We start from the raw sequence: 20,576 nt of genomic DNA, 5'->3' as shown, positions 1-20,576 counted from the left end.
AGGAAAGTAATGCTCAAAATTCTCCAAGCCAGGCTTTAGCAATACATGAAACATGAACTTCCAGATGTTCAAGCTGGATTTAGAAAAGGCAGAGGAACCAGAGATCAAATTACCAACGTCTGCTGGATCATCGAAAAAGCAAGAGAGTTCCAGAAAAACATCTATTTCTGCTTTATTGACTATGCCAAAGCCTTTGACTGTGTAGATCACAATAAACTGTGGAAAATTCTGAAAGAGATGGGCATACCAGACCACCTGACCTGCCTCTTGAGAAACCTATATGCAGGTCAGGAAGCAACAGTTAGAACTGGACATGGAACAACAGACTGGTTCCAAATAGGAAAAGGAGTACGCCAAGGCTGTATATTGTCACCCTGTTTATTTAACTTATATGCAGAGTACATCATGAGAAATGCTGGGCTGGAAGAAGCACAAGCTAGAATCAAGATTGCCGGGAGAAATATCAATAACCTCAGATATGCAGATGACACCACCCTTATGGCAAAAAGTGAAGAGGAACTAAAAAGCCTCTTGATGAAAGTGAAAGAGGAGAGTGAAAAAGTTGGCTTAAAGCTTAACATTCAGAAAACTAAGATCATGGCATCTGGTCCCATCACTTCATGGGAAATAGATGGGGAAACAGTGTCAGACTTTATTTTTGGGGGCTCCAAAATCACTGCAGATGGTGATTGCAGCCATGAAATTAAAAGACGCTTACTCCTTGGAAGGAAAGTTATGACCAACCTAGATAGCATATTAAAAAGCAGAGACATTACTTTGCCAACAAAGGTCCGTCTAGTCAAGGCTAAGGCTATGGTTTTTCCAGTGGTCATGTATGGATATGAGAGTTGGATTGTGAAGAAAGCTGAGTGCCGAAGAATTGATGCTTTTGAACTATGGTGTTGGAGAAGACTCTTAAGAGTCCCTTGGACTACAAGGAGATCCAACCAGTCCATCCTAAAGGAGATCAGTCCTGGGTGTTCATTGGAAGGACTGACGCTGAAGCTGAAACTCCAATACTTTGGCCACCTGCTGCGAAGAGTTGACTCATTGGAGAAGACCCTGAGGCTGGGAGGGATTGGGGGCAGGAGGAGAAGGGGATGACAAAGGATGAGATGGCTGGATGGCATCACCAACTCGATGGACATGAGTTTGAGTAAACTCCGGGAGTTGGTCATGGACAGGGAGGCCTGGCATGCTGCAATTCATGAGGTCGCAAAGAGTTGGACACGACTGAGCAACTGAACTGAACTGAAAAATTCCCAGTGAAGGAAAGTTACACAGCTCAAAAGTCCCCTCCGGGTCCTCCCCACCATTCTATGCAAAATGAAGAACTCACTCACCAGAAGAAAAAAAATGGACCATTAGGTTGATTACACCCAGCTCCCAGCCAGTCCCATCCTCTGGCCGATCTCCAGAATTCCTTGCCCCAGCCATTTAAGAGATAACTACTTCAAACAACCCTGGAGAAGAACAGGACACCTTAAGGCAGTAGATTTCCACATATATGCCTGTACATACTCACCCTTTTCTTGGGTTAGTGCAGTAGCTCACTAATCTGACTGCCGCCCCTTCTCGCTTCGTTAAAGGTGATCTGATCCTGTAAAGTGCTGGTCTCCTTTTTCCGAACCTTGCCTTCTCTAACTCCCTTACCCTACACCCAGGACCAAGAAACGGAACATTCCCAAGAAGATCCTCCAGAACAACAACAACAAAAATGTATAAATAGTAAACATCCTAAGCCTAGCCAGCGTGAACCAACCCTGTCTGAATTGTGAGTTTAACTAAAAGTTTACACCAAGTTACTGTTTTATTTTGCTTAAGAAAGAAGGTATTTAAGGAAGGGAAATTTGTGAAATATATAAATGGAGGTCAGAAAGATCAAATTTGGCAAGGTGTGTGTTTGAGTTTACTATTGCTACTGTAACAAGTGACCATAAACTTGGTGATGTGAAACAGCACACATTTATTATTTTACAGTTCCGGTGGTCAGAAGTCCTAAATTCATGGGTCTCTCTGGGGCTAGAGTCACAGAGTCACCAGGACTGTGTTCATGCCTAAAAGCTCTAGAGAATTTTTTCTTGTCTTTTCCAACTTCAAGAGGTTGCCCACATCCCTTGGCTCACAGCCCACTTTCATTTTCAAAGCCAGCAGTGGCCAGCTGAGTTACATAGCATCACTGTGACAGTGATTCTTCTGCCTCCCTTTTCTGCATTTAAAATACTCTGTGGTTACTACGTTGGGTGCACCTGAATAAGCTGGATTCTTTATTTTAAATTCAACCAATTAGCAACCTCAACTCCATCTTCAAACTTAATCTTCCTTTGCTCTGTAACTAAAGATTTGACTGCTGGCCCACCCACTCACCTCCTATTGCGTACCTGGTTCATAACAGGAGGTTGGGGACCCTGGACCTAACTTATTCACAGCTGTTTGAGAATTAGGATGTGGACGTCTTTGGATGGTGTGTGCTATTCTGACTTCTGTAATGCCTTCCAATTATTCAATGGCTCTGGCTCACAGAGTTAAGTATCTAGGCTCTTCAACAAGTATGGTCTTGGAATGGAAGTGAAGCCTCAGAGTGATACAGATTAATAGCCCTGGCTCCTACCGATTTTTGACTGTGTACTTACTAAGTAATCTTCCAGTAATAATTTGGCTTTTCACATGGATTTGCCTATAGAAACATAATGCTCTGAGTAGTGAACAAAAGCGTTTGGTCAATTCGGCAATTATCATTATCCTCATAGATTAACAAATTTATACTGGCTTTTTAACATATGAATTTCTGTGTGTTTGATTAATGTGTGTCCACACCTAAGAGATGGTCTAGACTTGGTAGACTGGCAGCTCAGGTTTCTGAATCTGTGAAAATAAAAGCCAGATTGTAAGACTCTGAAGAAATCCATCTGTCTCAGTAATCTTCCCAAATGATTGAAATCTGACTTTAATATATTTTTCAAACTCATACTGAGAATGGATCTCACAGTCTGGCTGTGGACTGAAAGGCTCTCCTAATTGCTCCCATCACATCCTTTACTCCTGGAACACTGGCTAATTTCCTTCAATGAATGAATCTTTTCATTCATTCTTTTTTCAAGTTTGTGTGTTTTAATTAGACTCTTTTGAATGCTAATGTTCCTTTCAGAAATGTACAGTTCACTGTATAAAGAAACATGAATTGACAATAGAACTGTAACTAGAAAACTATGCAAGATTGAGGCATACTTTTTAAAATTATCTTTTTGAACTAGGTTTCATTTTAGACTTGCTTAAAAAGTTGAAATACAGATGATTTACAATGTTATGTTAATTGCTGTGCAGCAAAGTGATTTAGTTATACATACATTCTTTTTTTAAAAATACTTTTCCATTATGGCTCATTATAGGATATTGAATATATTTCCCTCTGCTATACAGTAGGACCATGTTGTTTATCCATTCTATATGTAATAGCTTACATCTGCTAACCCCAACCTCCCACTACATCCTCCTCCCCAGCTCCATCCGCCTTGGCAACAAGTCTGTCTCATAGATAGGTACATTTGTGTTAGATTTTAGATTCCACACATAAATGATATCATATGGTATTTGTCTTTCTCTGACTTACTTAACATGATAATCTCTAGTTGCAGCCATGTTGCTGCAGATGTTTTCTTCTTTTTATGGCTGAGCCGTATTCCACTGTACATGTGGGTCACGTCTTCTTCATCCGTTCCTCTGTTGATGAACATGTAGGCTGTTTCCTCATCTTGGCTATTGTCAGTAGTACTGCTGTGAACATAGGCGTGCCTGTATCTTTTTGAATTATAATTTTGTCTGGATATATGCCAAGGAGTGGGACTGCTGGGTCATATGGTCATTCTAGTTTTAGTTTTCTGAGAAACCTCTATATTGCTTTCCATCGTGGCTTCACCAACTTACATTCCCACCATGTAGAAGGGCTCCCTTTCCACCCTCTCCAGCATATTTTATTTGTAGACATTTTAGTAATGGTCATTCTGACTGGTGTGAGGTGGTACTTCATTGTAGTTTTGATTTGCTTTTCTCTAATAATTAGCAAACTTGAGCATCTTTTCATGGAGGCATACTTCTTTCCGTGTGTTTTCTTGTTTCCAGCTAGCCTGTGTAGCTCCCCCCATTCTATGTCTACTTCATAGTCTCTGCTCACTGTAACTAATTTTTGTGCTCTTCAGCTTTTCTTTACATCGTGAACTTTGAACTTCGCTTCCACTCTATTTCATTCACCATTTCTATTCTGGTTTATTCTTATAGGTAGAGGTCACACACACAAAATATTTTTCAGGGATTCCACACTATACAGCTAGGGGCAGTCCTGATTAGAATTACCATGACTGGCTAAGAGGATGATCCTTAACCTTGACTGTTTTAGAGTTTACTTATGGTGGGGATGGGGTTCGGGTGGGTTCTTAAAACATTGTATTTCTCAAACTTTACTTCCAGACCAAAATCTTCTGTAGAACTAATGTACATATACATAATGTCATATGACTGTGTATGTATTTAAGTTTGAGCAAGGAAAAACTGTGGAAGAATATGCACACAAACTTATAATGGGATTAGTGCGATAGAACAGGGCCACTGCTAAGATATGGGTTCTTGGGCAAAAATTTTTGTGGGCTCTCTTTCTGTATTAACATTCTGACTAAAAAATGTACTCCACTGGAGACTGTAAAGTTAAAAACAAAAATAACTGTAGAAACATTGTACTCTGGTTTATACATTGGTTTTTCATAAGAATATAGGCTAACGATTCTGAATATGCTTTGCATGTATGCTGAGGTCGAACAAATAAGTAAATGGATAGTAGCTAATGGGAGCCAGATTTCTTACTATCAGATAAAGAAGTTACAGATAATCAATGGAGAAAGGATAGACTGAACTCTATGGTAATGAATTAGAGTTAGAAATCAGAGAATTGTCCCTGACCTGGGTAGAGTGGCACCTGGTTGGTGGCGGCTGTCTCATCAGTGAGGGACAAAACAACTCCTTGTTTATCCCAGCTTGGCTTTTGCTCTGTGCCCATGCCTGGTTCATGCCCTGGACACATGGAAAAAAAAAAAAAAGAAATCAGAGAATTAACTCTGTTTAGCTCATTATATACACAAACAGACATAAAATAATCATAGATATGTTTGTACACAGGGATTAGTATACATATATATATCCTAGTTGTATCTGCTGAGAGAAGCTAGGAGCAGTGACACCCCAATTACAAGCAGCATGCTCACACCAGATCTTGGCTTCCAAATGCTATTCTCCAATAAAAGGAACCCAGGATCCCTGGAGAAATAGCCAATTCTAAGGTTGGGCAGGGAAAATGCAAGATGATCATAATTCATACTACCAGTAAGGAAGGAAGTGAGCAAAAATGAGAAAGAAGGAAGGAAATGTATCAAAAGGACACAAGAGTCAACTTGAAAAAGACCCCAGTAGCCCAAGGTGGAAAGGCTTGAGCAATAGCAACAACAAAACAGTGTACTATTATAGCCCAAAGAATAAAATAAATATACCTGAATCCATATTGATACAAATATATGTTTGAATAAATAAATGGGTAAAAAGAGATAAATCCTCCTTACTGAAGAATTCCAAACAATACATGCACATACTTCCCACTATTCATAAGATGGAACTTTTGGGGTGATTTTGACCTCCATGGAATATTTGGCAGTATCTGCAGACGTTTTTGCTTGTCACAACTATGAGGTGGGTGCTAAGGGCATCTATTAGGTAGAGGCCAGGGATGTTGTTAAATATCCTGCAGTGTTGTATGTACAACAACCCTGAATTATCCGTCCCAAAGTGCCAACAGTGCCAAGTCTGAGAAACTGCTGTGATATATGTGGTGAGACAGGTGTGTTATGATTATGAGAACAAGGCAGTCAGATTGAGAGTGACAAAACTAAAAGACAGGGGGAAAAAACTGGTTCATTGTGAAATTAACCCACCCTCAAAAATCCCTCCAGACTCCCTGTTATGTGGAAATAATGTCCCTTTATTGTTTAAACAACTTTCAGTTGCCATTTCTAATACCCACAGACAAGAGCATCCTAACTGACGAGGAGAAGGATTAGGACAAAATACGGTAAGCACATTCTGTAAGCACAGGGTGTCCCAGGGCGAGAGGAAATCTGGTACTGACTCTCTGAAGTGTTATTTACTCTGGGAGGCTCTCCAAAATAAGTTCTGTTGTTGAAATTCTCAGCTAGACACTTCCATCACATTAAACCACACCGATTGTATTTGTTCTTTTCAGAAAATTGAATAAAAACTATTTGTGAGTTGAAATCAGGAAGCATAAATTATACTTTTTATATTCTTTGAGGAAACAGCCTCAAAACTTTTCTTTTCAAAGACTTTAAAATGCTGAGAAGAGGGAAAATAGCATGATCTCTTTAAATTTGTAACCTAGAAAAATGGTTGGAACTGAACTTTGTTGTTATTCAGTCGCTAAGTCATGTCTGACTTTTTGCGACCTCATGGATCCCCTGGAGAAGAGACTAGCTATGCACTCCAGTATTGTTGTCTGGAGAATGCCATGGACAGAGGAGCCTGGTGGGCTACAGTCCATGGGGTCTCAAAAAGTCAGACACAACTGAGCGACTAATACATACATATATATATAATATAATACATCACTAAGAGTTTGCATGCTACAACTAAAGATTCCACATGCTGCAACTGAAGATCTATAATATGTGCTGGAACTGAAGATCTATAATATGTGTGGCAACTGAAGATCTATAATATGTGCTGGAACTAAGACCCAGCACAGCCAAATAGGTAAATAAGTAAATATTATTTTTAAAAAAGAAGAAATGTATGATAGACCCCTGTAAGTTAAGGATCACTCAAGAAAGCATGTTTGCTTAACAAAACCATGCCAGGGAACCCTAAGTCATGGCCCAAAGCAATAAAACAATGGTGGAATGAGACCCATATCCTGCCCAGCAAGGGCAGTAAGTTAATGATTCCTAGGACATGCTCCTCTGCATAAACTAAAAACAAAAATATAAGGAAAGGTGACATTATATTGAAACCTGAGATGATTTACCATGTTTTAGAATATGTCACCACTTTTTTGCTCATTTTCATTGTGCCATGACAATCCCATTTTGACCATGTAGGGACAAGAAAACTTCCCCGCCTGATGTGGAGGGGGAACTGATGATGGAGTTTGACGTCTACTTAAGAATGAGCAAGCTGGTCTTCTTCACCTCCTCACTTTTCCTTTGACTATAAAACCGTAGCCCACTCAGTTCTTGGGCAGCACTCCCTCGCCTGCCTGCTTGTAAATCTTACACGCTTCCCTACACTACTAAACTTTTTCCTTACCTGTCACTGCCTCTTGCTGAATTCTTTCTGCACCAACATAGATAAGCCTGTGTTTATCTGCGTTCTGAAATGCTTTCTGCCATTTCAACTATAGCCTAAAACTCAAGGACACTCTTCAAACTAGCCATTCCTAAATTGTTCACCCTGCCTGGCCTTACCTTTCCCACAGGAACCCTAGTAAAAAGTCTGGCCTAAACGTATTGCACACTCCTGCCTTTGCTTCATGATCAAAATCTGGTGTCTGTTCTGTGGCTGTGTGGTGAGCTGTCCCTCTTGTTTCTAGGGGAATTGTGAATAACGTTAAACTTGTCTTGCAGTGTTCATTGGAAGGACTGATGCTGAAGCTGAAACTCCAATACTTTGGCCACCTTATGCGAAGAGTTGACTCGTTGGAAAAGACCCTGATGCTAGGAGGGATTGGGGGCAGGAGGAGAAGAGGACGACAGAGGATGAGATGGCTGGATGGCATCACCGACTCGATGGGCATGAGTTTGAGTAAACTCTGGGAGTTTGTGATGGACAGGGAGGCCTGGCGTGCTGTGATTCATGGGGTCGAAAAGAGTTGGACACGACTGAGCGACTGAACTGAACTGTCTTGCGGTGGCACTGACCTCTCTGTTGTCACTCAGTCCCCTTTATAAATAAGACTTAGGCACAGAACACAGGCCAGCAGGTCTTTTCAAAGCTAAAGTAGCTTAAGAGGGAGAACAGTCCTGAGTGTTATCAAATAATGACTTGCCCTTCGGGGCAAGGTTGTCAGGATGTATTTATTTTATGATTCTAATTTCTTTACTTGGCAGATCTTGATCTATGTTAAAAAAAAAAAAAACACAGTGGATAGTTCACATGTGTGTGTTAGTTGCTCAGTTGTGTCCAACTCTTAGCGACCCCATGGACTGTAGCCCACCATGCTCCTCTGTCCATGGAATTCTCCAGACAAAAATACTGGAGTGGGTAGCCATTCCCTTCTCCAGGGGATCTTCCAGACCCAGGGATTGAACCCTGGTTTCCTGCATTGCAGGCAGACTTTTTACTGTCTCAGCCACCAGGGAAGCCCCTAGTTCACGTGACTTAAATTCAAAATATTTCTTTGTGAGAAGGGAAAATGAGACTTGGTGTAAATTAACCCCACCGTTCTTTTTGTTTGTTTCTAATCATTGGACTCCTTGAACACTCATCTCCCCTTTTATTCACCTTATTTGTTCTTTGTCTTCTTTGAGTTTTCTTCCTTGAGACTAAAATGATAGATTTTGTTTAAAATTTAAAGACAGAGTTCTGTTTTCAGTATGGAAAATATACTGAACATCTTAGTCCATTTGGGCTGCTGTAACAAAATACCATAAACTGGGTGGCCTAAAAACAGCAACATTTATTTCTTGCAGTTCTAGAATCTGAGAAGTCCAAGATCAAGACTACAGACAGAATTATGTCTGTTGAGAACCCTTTTCTTGGGTCATAGGCAGTTTTTCTCTGTGTCTTCACATGGCAGAAGGGGACGGTGGTCTCTGTAGTGTCCGTTATAAGAGCACCAAACCCATTCATAGGAGAAGGCAATGGCAACCCACCCCAGTACTCCTGCCTGGAGAATCCCAGGGACAGAGGAGCCTGGTGCGCTGCCGTCTAAGGGTCGCACAGAATCGGACACGATTGAAGCGATTTGGCAGCAGCCCCAGCAATCCCATTCAGGAGAGCTCCACCCTCGTGACCTACCACTTTCTTAAGGCCCCACCCATCATACTGGACACTAGGTTTCAATATACAAGTTCTGGAGGAGGCAAAGATACAGACCTTAGCACTAAATACAAGAAAGTAGGTTAATTTGCCCACAGAATACATTAAAATATATCTCTTCAATCATCCCTAAGAGGGAGGGGATGGTTCTAGTTTTATCTCCGTTGTCCTGTTTTCCTTTCCTGCCCTTTTTGAGTTGATCAATGGAAAAGTTGTTCAGAGGCAGAATCTTTACTGCGGCTGCTCTTGATACTTGATCCTTTTTTCATTAATTCAACTAACTGGAAATAAGCTTGCTGAGGCCAGGTGCCTTGTCGGTGTTGTTCACTTCTGTATCCTTACTTGGCACAATGACACATAGTTGGCGCTCAACAAATACTTGTTAAATGAATGAACCCTTATTTTACTGAACGTCTGTGTGCCGGGTACCGCTCCAGGAGCTGAGAAAAGGGCGGTAAGGACCGCATTGCGGTTCCCGCGGAGGCCCACACTAGAGAACAAAAACAGACGCGCTCAGTGTTCTGCCCAACAGAGGGAAGGAACGCCGGGCTGAGAGCTGCGCCAGCCGGCGCTGGGTGGCGTGCGCGTCTGCCGGGTCTGGCCTGGCTCTCCTCTGGCTCCCGCGGCGCGGGCCGATCTGCAGCAACAGACCTCGGAGCTGTTTGAATGCCAGATGATTCCTCCCGACGGGCTAGCCCCCGGGCGTTCCTATCTCGTTCCCAGACGCTTCCCGGTGCTCCGGGGTTGGGCAGCACACACCTGTCTTCCCAGCGTCGGCCCAGCTGCGGCTCAGGCCTGCGGAACTCCAGGGAGCGCTACGCCCCCATCCGCCGGCTGCGGGCCAGAACAGCAGCGGGGCCGCAACAATCTCCAAATTCTGCAGAGACTTCACCTGCTCCAGCCGGGGGAATTGCGTGGGGCGCAGCCTATAGGGCAGCTCCTGCGCCGTTCGGGCTCCTGCATCTTCCCCAACGGGAACCGGGTGTGTGTGAGGCTGGGGCGGGGGGGGGGGGGGGGGAGGGCGGTGCAAGAGGTACTTTCACTTCGGTTCGGGCAAGGTCAAATTGTGGCTGTGTTGTTTCCTCTCCCAGGTTTCGCTGGAGCCAGAGAAACTCTCAGTGCTCAGGGACTTGAAATTCCTCCTGTGTCTTAAACCCTGAAACAACTGCAAGAGTTCTGGAGATGGGAGCGCGGCTGCCGCGTTGGAGCTGGCAGAGCTACAGTAACGACAGAAGCAGCAGCGGAAAGCTGGGCAGTGTGCGAGTCTCCCTATCCTCCCAGCTTTTTGCCAACGTGCGCATCCTCGGACACTCGCGAATCTACTGATCAACTTTTACTTAAGCAAGGAGCTCTGAAGCTCGATTACCTCTGCCTGACATCCCCAAACACTGTCAGCTGCCCCTGTAGTGTAGCGAATTTGGGGGTGGGAGGCAGGATTACTAGAGGACGAATTAAACTTATACGGGAAATATTATCGCATCTGTATCCTCCTGACCCATGTCTTCCTTGTGGATAATGCTAGACTTCATCTGACAATTTCAACATTTTCACATACAAACATTTCCAAAAGTAAAGTCTTCCTTCTTGTTAAGCATGCTTTCTTGTGTTTTCCAATACACGGACTGATGCTGGCTACCCACGACGGGGGCAGGAAACCACTCACTACCTTTCATAATCACTGTTTCACCGATTTTCTGTATTTTTCCTTAGGATATGAATACATATATTGACTACGGGTGTATTCAGCTGTAGTTGTAATTCTTTGACTAAATGGAAATAATTTTACACATTCGAACTTTTTTTTAAAGTGAACAATGTCATGATAGAAATGGCCTTTGGAGTCTTCCTGGTCTTTCCACAGAAGCACCAAGCCTTTGACTTTGGTTCGTTTCCCCCCGAAGTATCAAAACCTAGACCTGACTCCAGACAGGAATTGTACAACCTTTTTCTGTGAGAGATCGTGCCTATGTAAGGGTCCCGAAGCTCTCCAGACTTTTTGAAAACCATCTATGTGACAGTGGAACCTTGCAATATTCCTGAAAACGTGGGGAAAGATCACATTTGCAGGGCCTGGGTGGGCTTAGCATGATGGGTGTCAAGCCACAGTAGAGCTGCCGCACAGTAAGTGCGCATTCCCTGTCATGGACACTGATGCAAGACTTAACCTAGGATGCTCAGGCCAAAAGGCTGCTTACTCTAACTTTGGCTGATAAATGTGAGGTCCTCCTTCCCTTTTATTATCATTTATGTCTTTATCAGTAAAGAGCATTTAAAGGAATTATTATAAAAGGCTTCCTGCCTTGGGAGTCCCACGCCAGTCCAGTACAGTCACGGCTGCACCGACCTCGCTCGGATTTTGCTACCCACGTACTCTCCCTCGCCCCAGCCCCCAACCTTCTTCAGCTTTCCTTGAGCTGCACCGCCGCGGGGCCCCAAGGCCCGGCTGGCTTTGCCCTGAATTCTGCAGGTTAGCGGCGCTGGAGTCTGGGGAGAAGGTGGGGCCCGGGCGCGGAGGAGGATGCGGGTCGCGAGCATCTGGCGAAGTTCACGCAGGGAGCGGACCGGGCCAGCAAGACCAGCCGCCCTGCTCCGCCCGCCCTCTGCCCGCAGCTCCAGGAATCCGCCACTTTGTGGTCACGCGCTCTGCTTTCCAGGAGCGCGCAGTTCCCGGGCCACCGCGACGCAAGCCCATCACTAAGGTGTGAGGGCGGCATGAGACATCCACGGGAAGAGAGAGGCATAGGTCCCACGAGGTCTAGCGGGAGCGTTTTCTCTCCGCCTGCACAGGAAAACAGCCTGGCTCGCCAGTGGGTCCAATCCCAGGAGGAGAGCCAAAGGAATCCAGCGCCCCGACGTTTCCAAGCCCCAAGTCCGGCTGTCCCGTGGAGCTCTTCGGGTCACCAGCGCTGGGGACGTCCTTCCTCGGCGGCAGGGGGCAGGCCTCGGCCGAACCCTCAAAGATCCCCAACGTTGCTCTCTCTGCCTGGGCTTCCTCCCTCGGTTTTCTGCGACGCCGGAGGTCAGTTTTTCCAGGGGGCTGAAGGACCACATGGGGAAATCGATGGTGTCTCACATTTCATTCCTTTCTCACTTCTGTGTTTATCACATATGTGGAGCTTTCTGCACCTGAACGTCACTCTGATGGAATAAAGTAAAATCTCATGCCCAGAGCAATCAATCATTTCTTGTTGGAGATGACCCATTTAGTCACCGGAAATCCGGCTAAATGTATTGCTCCAGAAAGAAAAATCTTTTTAAGATTCCAGCATTCACTGCAACGTTTGTTATCGCCAGAATGTAGAACTGACCGTTTGAATGTATTAATATTTTCTAAGAGTTGCAATTTTGTCACAAGTTTGTAACCAGTTTTTAAAAGACCAACCAATGCTTAAAGGTAAATTAGTTGCAAGCACAGGAGGGGAAATGTTAGTTTGAAAAATTAGTTAAAACAGCAGATGAAAGTTGGTCCCCCTTTATAAATCTTCTCCCAGTAATTTTCTTTCTTCTATTTCAAATTTCTTGCCCAAATTGCAAGAAGCAGCAGCAAAGCAAAATACCCACATCTCACATTTAGATTACAGAGATTGTCAACTTATTCAAACACCCCACGTTTCTTTATCCTTTGATATGAAGTCTAACTGCCTATGCTTTAAAAGCTGGGCAGAAACTTTCTTTAGGGTGGGACTTTTCAATAGTTGAAACATGGGTTCTTTAAAATTTATGTATTTAAGATAAACCTTCCTTGATCTTCTCACATGGAACAGTTCTACCAAGTCAAACAGAAAGTACTGCCTAATTCAAACTGTGTTTTGAAAGAATAAGTTTACCATGCTGAAAATAAAAGATCTTTCCTCTTCTAAGTAACACCATGTTCTGCAAATACCTTCTTTTAAAATGAATATTTCAGTTAGACAGATCCAAATATCTTTAGTCTTAAGTTTATTTGGTAATAAACTTATTAATAAATTGATAATATTCTTAATTCTCATTTTCTCCCATGTTGATTGTTTTGGGTGCTGAAAATAAGTTAGTGCTTTGAATAAATCACAGTCATCCTTAGTTCACAGATTTTTTTTCAGCTTGGAAGAGGCTGTAAGTTTCTTCCTGAGATCAAACAATATTTACTCTTCTTTTTCATATGTTATCTCCTTGGCCTTCTATTCTAATAACAAGAAACCTTGAAAATTCATTCTCCATTATATAGACAGTATGAAAGAGGTAAGAATGATTTCAGAGGCGTACTGAATTTACTTTCTCTGTAAATATTATGTGGAGTTTAGTAAATTCTCCATTCTCATCATCTTCATTCTGTAATATATTCAGAATTAGAATTTTGAGGGTAATACTATCCAGCCATTAAACAACAACAATAATTCAAAAAACAATTTTGGATATCTGGGTAATTTAGTCTTGACGTAGCTATGGTTCCTTAAAATGGAATAAAATTCAAGAAAATGTAGCATGTATCTTCAGTATTCTTATTACTAAATAAACATTTGATCACTTTTTATAACTCTTTAGATATTTCAGCTGTTTTCAAGTTAAGCCTTTCATTTTTTTTTTCTCTTAAACATACCAAGATCTTGGGGTGTTTCTACAGAGGGATATTATTGGATGTAATAGCCTTCCCTGAATTTATGCCTGCTCTTTCATAACTTTAAAGTGACTTTGCATGGGGTTCCCCCATTTTTGGTATAATTTATATGTTCTAATGAGAAAGGAAGTATCTCTTTTGTTGGAGCATAAAATATTGAGACCGAAGATGATTAGGTGTACCTAGAGTAGAGGAACATCATGAGACACGCTGGGCTGGAAGAAGCACAAGCTGGAATCAAGATTGCCAGGAGAAATATCAATAACCTCAGATATGCAGATGACACCACCCTTATGGCAGAAAGTGAAGAGGAACTAAACAGCCTCTTGATGAAAGTGAAAGAGGAGAGTGAAAAAGTTGGCTTAAAGCTCAACATTCAGAAAACTAAGATCATGGCATCTGATCCCATCACTTCATGGCAAATAGATGGGGAAACAGTGGAAACAGTGGCTGACTATTTTGGGGGGCTCCAAAATCACTGCAGATGGTGATTGCAGCCATGAAATTAAAAGACTCCTTGGAAGGAAAGTTACGACCAACCCAAAAAGCAGAGATATTACTTTATCAGCAAAGGTCCATCTAGTCAAGGCCATGGTTTTTTTAGTAGTCATGTATGGATGTGAGAGTTGGACTATAAAGAAAGCTGAGTGCCGAAGAATTGATGCTTTTGAACTGTGGTGTTGGAGAAGACTCTTGAGAGTCCCTTGGACTGCAAGGAGATCCAACCAGTCCATCCTAAAGGAGATCAGTCCTGGGTGTTCATTGGAAGGGCTGATGCTGAAGCTGAAACTCCAGTACTTTGGCCACCTGATGCAGAGAGCTGACTCATTGGAAAAGACCCTGATGCTGGGAAAGATTGAGGGCAGGAGTAAAAGGGGATGACAGAGGATGAGGTGGTTGGATGGCATCACCGACTCAGTGGACATGGGTTTGGGTGGATTCTGGGAGTTGGTGATGGACAGGGAGGCCTGGTGTGCCACAGTTCATGGGGTTGCAGAGTCGGACACAACTAAGCAACTGAACTGAACTGACAGTAGAGGAATGAAGAAGGGAACATAAGTAAGAACCTGTATCTCTCAGATGGCCACCTGTTCCAGTAAGTATAAATTCAAGATATCTTGTGGGATTGTATTTAATTCAGTAACCTAGAACCTAGAAGAGACCTATTTGTTTCATTACACACACACACGCATGTACAGGTTTTACTTTATAAAGGGATATGAAGGTTGGGACCTGGAACCTCTAGATGTCCCTTTGGTTCTGAGATCCTCGGCTTCATGAACCACAATACAAACGGTTTTTAGGAGTTGCCTAGTAACTAAGTTATGGCAGTGTTTTCATAAAGCTGTGTTAAAGGTTGGGAGCTCAGCAAAATTTGGGAGGAAAATTAATGATTACTCAGAGGAAATGATGAATTCAAACTAGACCATAAATTATCTTGGTTTCAGACCCAGAATCAAAACTCTTTATACTAGGACTTCCCTGGTGGTCCATTGGCTAAGATTCTGAGCTCCCCAGGCAGGGCCTGAGTTTGATCCATGGTTAGGAAACTAGGTCCCCCATGCCACAGCTAAGAGCTGTCAAACCACAATGAAGATTGAAGATCCCGAGTGCCCCAACTATGACCCAGTGCGGCCAAATAAATAAATATTTTAAAAAACTCTCTTTATGTAAATGCATCTAAAACTTTATTTAGATCCTGGTTACCCAAATTGTCTGGGCTTCCAAGGCTACTTGCAGGAGAGCTGATGGGCCAAGCAGGTCAGCCTCCCTGCCTGCAGCAGAGTGGCTGCAGGGGATAAGGTCAACCGCTCTGACTTCCAAGAAGAGGCCTGAGAGGACCAAGATGAAAGGGGGACATTGCTTCTGTCACCTTCTCCCTTTTAACCTACACTAGAAATGGCAACCCACTTCAGTGTTCTTGCCTGGAAAATTCCATGGACAGTGGAGCCTGATGAGCTATTGTCCATAGGGTCACAAAGAATAGGACAAGACTGAGCAAGTGAGCATAAGTGTAAAAAGAAGCCTGGTGAGGGGGAATAGCATTAGGGATTGAATTGTTGAGCCTGTCTCCCAATATGCTACAAGTTTTCAGGGATATATTATCAACCATCCTGATTTAACTCAATTAACTCAGCAGTTGTCCCCTCCTTCTTCTTGCACCATTAATATTTCCTCATTTGTGAATTATTAGCATCACTGTAAAGCCTACGCTAGTATCTACCAACCATTAAAAGTCTTTGATCCTATATTCCCTTCCAGTTACTACCATATTTCTCTGATCCCCTTTATAACAAGAATCATTCTAAAAGTAGCTTATAGTTGCTGTCCCTACTTTCTCTTCTCCCATCCTTTTCTGAACCCCACCCCATCAGACTTTCACCCTCATCAGTCCAATGAAAAGTTTTTCTGCCAAAGTCAGAATTGACCACCATGTTGCAACATCTAGTGGTCAACTTATAAATCCTTAGCTTACCTGATCTCTCAGCAGCATTTGACAAAGATCATAATTCTAGAAACTTCACTTGACTTCCGGGACACTCCTCTTTTAGTTCTCCTATTTCATGGGTTGCTCCTTCAGTCTTCTCAGCTGTTTCCTCCTCACCTCTTTGACTTCTAAAGTTGAAGTCCCCCATTGCTCAGTCTTTGGATTTTCATCTCTGTATATACTCATTCCTTTAACAAGCTCATCCTATATATATAGGATGACCTATATATATAGTCATGACAGAGTATACATACATGTATACATGCATATACTGATGACTTCCCAACTTACATCTCCAGCTCGGCTGCATCTCTAAATTGTAAATTGATATATTTCAACTTTCTTCTGAACTTCTCCGTTTGGATGCTAATAGACATCTCAAATTTAATACAAACGTGTGTTCGCCTAGTTGCTGCTGTTTCAGTCTTTTTCATCTTAGTAAATAACAAATCCATCCTAACCATTTGCTTATGCCCCAAACCTAGGAGATACCCTTGATATCTTTTTCTTTCACATCCCAATCCAATCTTGGTGGCTCTGCCTTGGAAACATCTCCCAAAGTTTGCCTTTTCTTATCACCACTACCATCCTGGTCCAAACCACTATCATCTCTCCCTGGATATTGTTAGTCTCATAAATGGTCTCTACTTTACATTTTCCCCTTTACTTTGTTGTCCATATTGCAGCCAGTGTGATTCTTCTAAAGTTAAATTCCAATTGTGCCACACCCCTGTTCAGAATTCTATAATGATTACCCATATCATCAGAGAAAAAAAAAAAAAACACACAGTCCTTAACATGATTCAAAAGGCCCTCGATGAATAGTCCCCATTATTTACTCTCTAATCTCATCTCATACCACTTTTCTCCTCACAGACGGTGTTCCAGTCACACTGCCCTCCTCACTGTACCTGCAGGTTACTAGGCATACCTCTACCTCAGGGCCTTTGCACACCCCCCAGATTTCTCACATGGCCTTCTCTCTCACTTCCTTTGAGTCTCAAAAATCACCTTACCCATGCTCGCTTTGGCAGCACATATACTAAAATTGGAATGATACAGAGAAGATTAGCATGGCCCCTGCGCAAGGGTGACACGCAAATTCATAAAGCGTTCCATATTTTTGCCCATTATACAGAATGAAGTAAGCCAGAAAGATAAAGACCAATACAGTATACTAATGCATATATATGGAATTTAGAAAGATGGTAACGATAAATTATATGCAAAACAGAAAAAGAGACACAGATGTACAGAACAGACTTTTGGACTCTGTGGGAGAAGGCGAGGGTGGGATGTTTTAGAGAGAACAGCATCGAAACACGTATATTATCAAGGGTGAAACAGATCACCAGCGCAGGTTAGATGCATGAGACAAGTGCTCGGGCCTGGTGCACTGGGAAGACCCAGAGGGAGCGGGTAGAGAGGGAGGTGGGAGGGGGGATCGGGATGGGGAATACATGTAAATCCACGGCTGATTCATGTCAATGTATGGCAAAAATCACTACAATACTGTAAAGTAATTGGCCTCCAACTAATTAAAATAAATGGAAAAAAAATCACTTTATCTGACAGACCTTCCCTAGCTATTTCATATAAACTAGCATTTACCTCCATCAATCTTTTTACCATTTGCTTTACTTTATTTTCTTTCATAGCACTTATCATTTCAGATATGATTTATTTATCTAAAAACAGAACTGCTGTGAAAGTCAAAGTGTTAGTCGTTCAGTTGTGTCCAACTCTTTGTGACACCATAGATGGTAGCCTGCCAGGCTCTTCTGTCCATGACATTCTCCAGGCAAGAATACTGGAGTGGGTTACCATTCCCTTTTGCATGGAATCTTCTTCACCCAGGGATTGAACCCGGGTCTTCTGCACTGCCGGCAGATTTTTTACCATCTGAGCCACTGTAAGATTGGTTAATTCAGTGTCTCAGAATGTCTCAATGACAAGTGTCCAGTCTCATTAGCATGTTGTTTTCTGTCCTCTGATTTGTTCCTCATGATTGATTGTTACTATTCTAGGCACCTTATCCTCACATATTCAAAGACAGAATTAATGGGGGGTTTCCCTGGTGGCTCAGATGGTGAAGTGTCTGCCTGCAGTGCAGACCTGGGTTCAGTCCCTCGGTCAGGAAGATCCCCTGGAAAAAGGGAATGGCAACCCACTCCAATGTTCTTGCCTGGGAAATCCCATGGACAGAGGAGCCTGGCGGGCTACAGTCCATGGGGTAACAAAAGTCAGACACGACTGAGCAATTAACATTCTCACTCTTCCTTTCCTTTTGTACACTCTTTCCAAGATCAATGTGAACCTTTCCTGTACATCTCTAGAAAACTTACCCTCATGTCATTTTGGCCAGAATTATTTCACATGCACATTTCTAAACCAATCCCAAGCAAAAGAAAACAAACTGTCATATTTGTTGTAAGTTAGTCTTGACTCACATAAAGATTTGATATAAACAAATTCCAGTTTCTGGGATTTGGAGGGATTAGCATTCTCCAAAGAACTTGACCACCCGGTCTCACAAGGCAATAGAAATAAAAGCAAAGAGAAACAAATTGGGCCTAATCAAACTGACAAGTGTTTGCACAGAAAGGAAACTGTAAACAAAAAGAAAGGACAACAGAGGGACTGGGAGAAAATATTTGCAAACAATGCAACTGACTAGGGCTTAATCTCCAAAATCTTCAAACAGCTTGTACAACTCAATAACCAAAAAAACAAAGCCTGTGAAAAAAAGGTCAGAAGACCTAAATAGATATTTCTCCAGAGAAGATATCCAGATGGTCAATAGGAACATGAAAAGATGTTCAACATCACTAATTATTAGAGAAATGCAGTTCAAAACTACAGTGGGGTACCATCTCACACCAGTCAGAGTGGCCATCATTAAAAAGTCTACAAGCAATAAACGCTGGAGAGGGTGCAGATAAAAGGGAACTCCCCTCCGCTGTTGGTGGGAATGAACACTGGTGCAGCCATTATGGAAAACAGTACGGAGGTTTCTGAAAAAAACTAAAAGCTGCCATTGTTGTCCAGTAGCTAAGCTGTGTCTGACTCTTTGCACCCCCATGAACTTCAGCACACCAGGCTTCCCTGTCCTTCCTTATCTCCCAGAGTTTGCTCAGATTTATGTCCAGTGATGCTTTCTAACCATCTCATCCTCTGCCGCCCCCTTCTCCTCTTGCCTTCAGTCTTTCCCAGCATCAGGGGCTTTTCCAACGAGGCAGCTCTTGACAGGAGATGGCCGAAGTATTGGAGCCTCAACTTCAGCATTAGTCCTTCCAATTTATATTCAGGGTTGATTTCCTTTAGGATTGACTGGTTTGATCTTCTTGCTGTCCAAGAAGACAAGCGTCCAAGCTTCTTGCTGTCCAAGCGTCCAAGACGCTTGCTGTCAAGCGTCTTCTCCAGCACCACAATTGGAAAGCATCAATTTTTTGGCAATCAGCTCTCTTATGGGCTAACTCTCACATCCCTACATGACTGCTGGAAAAACCATAGCTTTGATTAAATGAGCTGTTGTCAGCAAAGTGATGTCTTTGGTTTTTAATATGGCTTCCATACCCAGGGTCATTTCATAGACCAAAAGGCCTGTTGTAGTGCCAGCCATTGTGTCTGCACTCAGGAATGAAGAAAGGCAGAGGGAACTGAGTTGTCTTCTTAGTCTCAGACAGCACTCTACTTTTATCACATTAACCAGATCTAGCTACAAAAAAGCTGGGACACACAGCCTTGCTGCCACAGCAGTGTAACCAACTGAAATGTGATGTAATTAGAGTTTTGTTAGAAGACGGAGAAAATTGGGAGGCAAATAGGAAATTTTACTACAGTGAATAAGGTAATGTAGTGAAATTGCATATTATAACAATTTTTTTTTGCTATCAGAATCTATTAAGACCTTTATAACTATGATGGGAATATCCTACATTGTAGCTTCATTTTTTTCAGGTCTTAATTCTTTGGCTTGTGTTAATAGATGGTTGTCTTTATGTTCATATGATGTTTTCCCTATATTCCTGTCTATGACCAAATTTCATTGTCTTATAAAGACACTAGTCATATTGGGTTAGAGCCCACCCTAATGGCCTCATTTTAACTTGATTATTTCTGTGAATTCCCTATCTCCAGATAAGGAACTAGGGGTTAGAACTTCAATGTATGAAATTTGAGGGGCACAATTCAACACATAACAATACCTAAGAACCCTCCCTGATGAAGGTATGCCTTAAGTCAGGGGCATCAAGTCAGGGGCACAGTACCCCAAACTCAGTAGTAATACGAAGACTCTGCTCCTCCCTACTGCCTCCTCTTCTATTGGTCTCCAAAACAGACCTGCAGGACTTGAAATGTCAAGGATGGATGTAGACTAACTTTACTGATTTCTTTTAAAGG

General features: G+C 42.5%; 2 non-coding genes across 2 annotated transcripts; both read left to right on the top strand.

The window, feature by feature from the left end:
- Window positions 1-4,940: 4,940 nt before the first annotated feature.
- On the top strand, window positions 4,941-5,073 carry LOC136151004 (small nucleolar RNA SNORA48). Its single transcript, XR_010659989.1, has one exon. It is a non-coding gene; the product is annotated as a small nucleolar RNA SNORA48 (small nucleolar RNA).
- Window positions 5,074-17,190: 12,117 nt separating this feature from the next.
- Window positions 17,191-17,297, top strand: LOC136150986 (U6 spliceosomal RNA). Its single transcript, XR_010659974.1, has one exon. It is a non-coding gene; the product is annotated as a U6 spliceosomal RNA (small nuclear RNA).
- Window positions 17,298-20,576: the final 3,279 nt, after the last annotated feature.

Source organism: Muntiacus reevesi, chromosome 19, assembly GCF_963930625.1.
Source record: "Muntiacus reevesi chromosome 19, mMunRee1.1, whole genome shotgun sequence".
Lineage (NCBI taxonomy): Eukaryota > Metazoa > Chordata > Mammalia > Artiodactyla > Cervidae > Muntiacus > Muntiacus reevesi.
The sequence above is the reverse complement of the archived record's forward strand: the minus strand, read 5'-3'. Positions and strand labels throughout refer to the sequence as shown.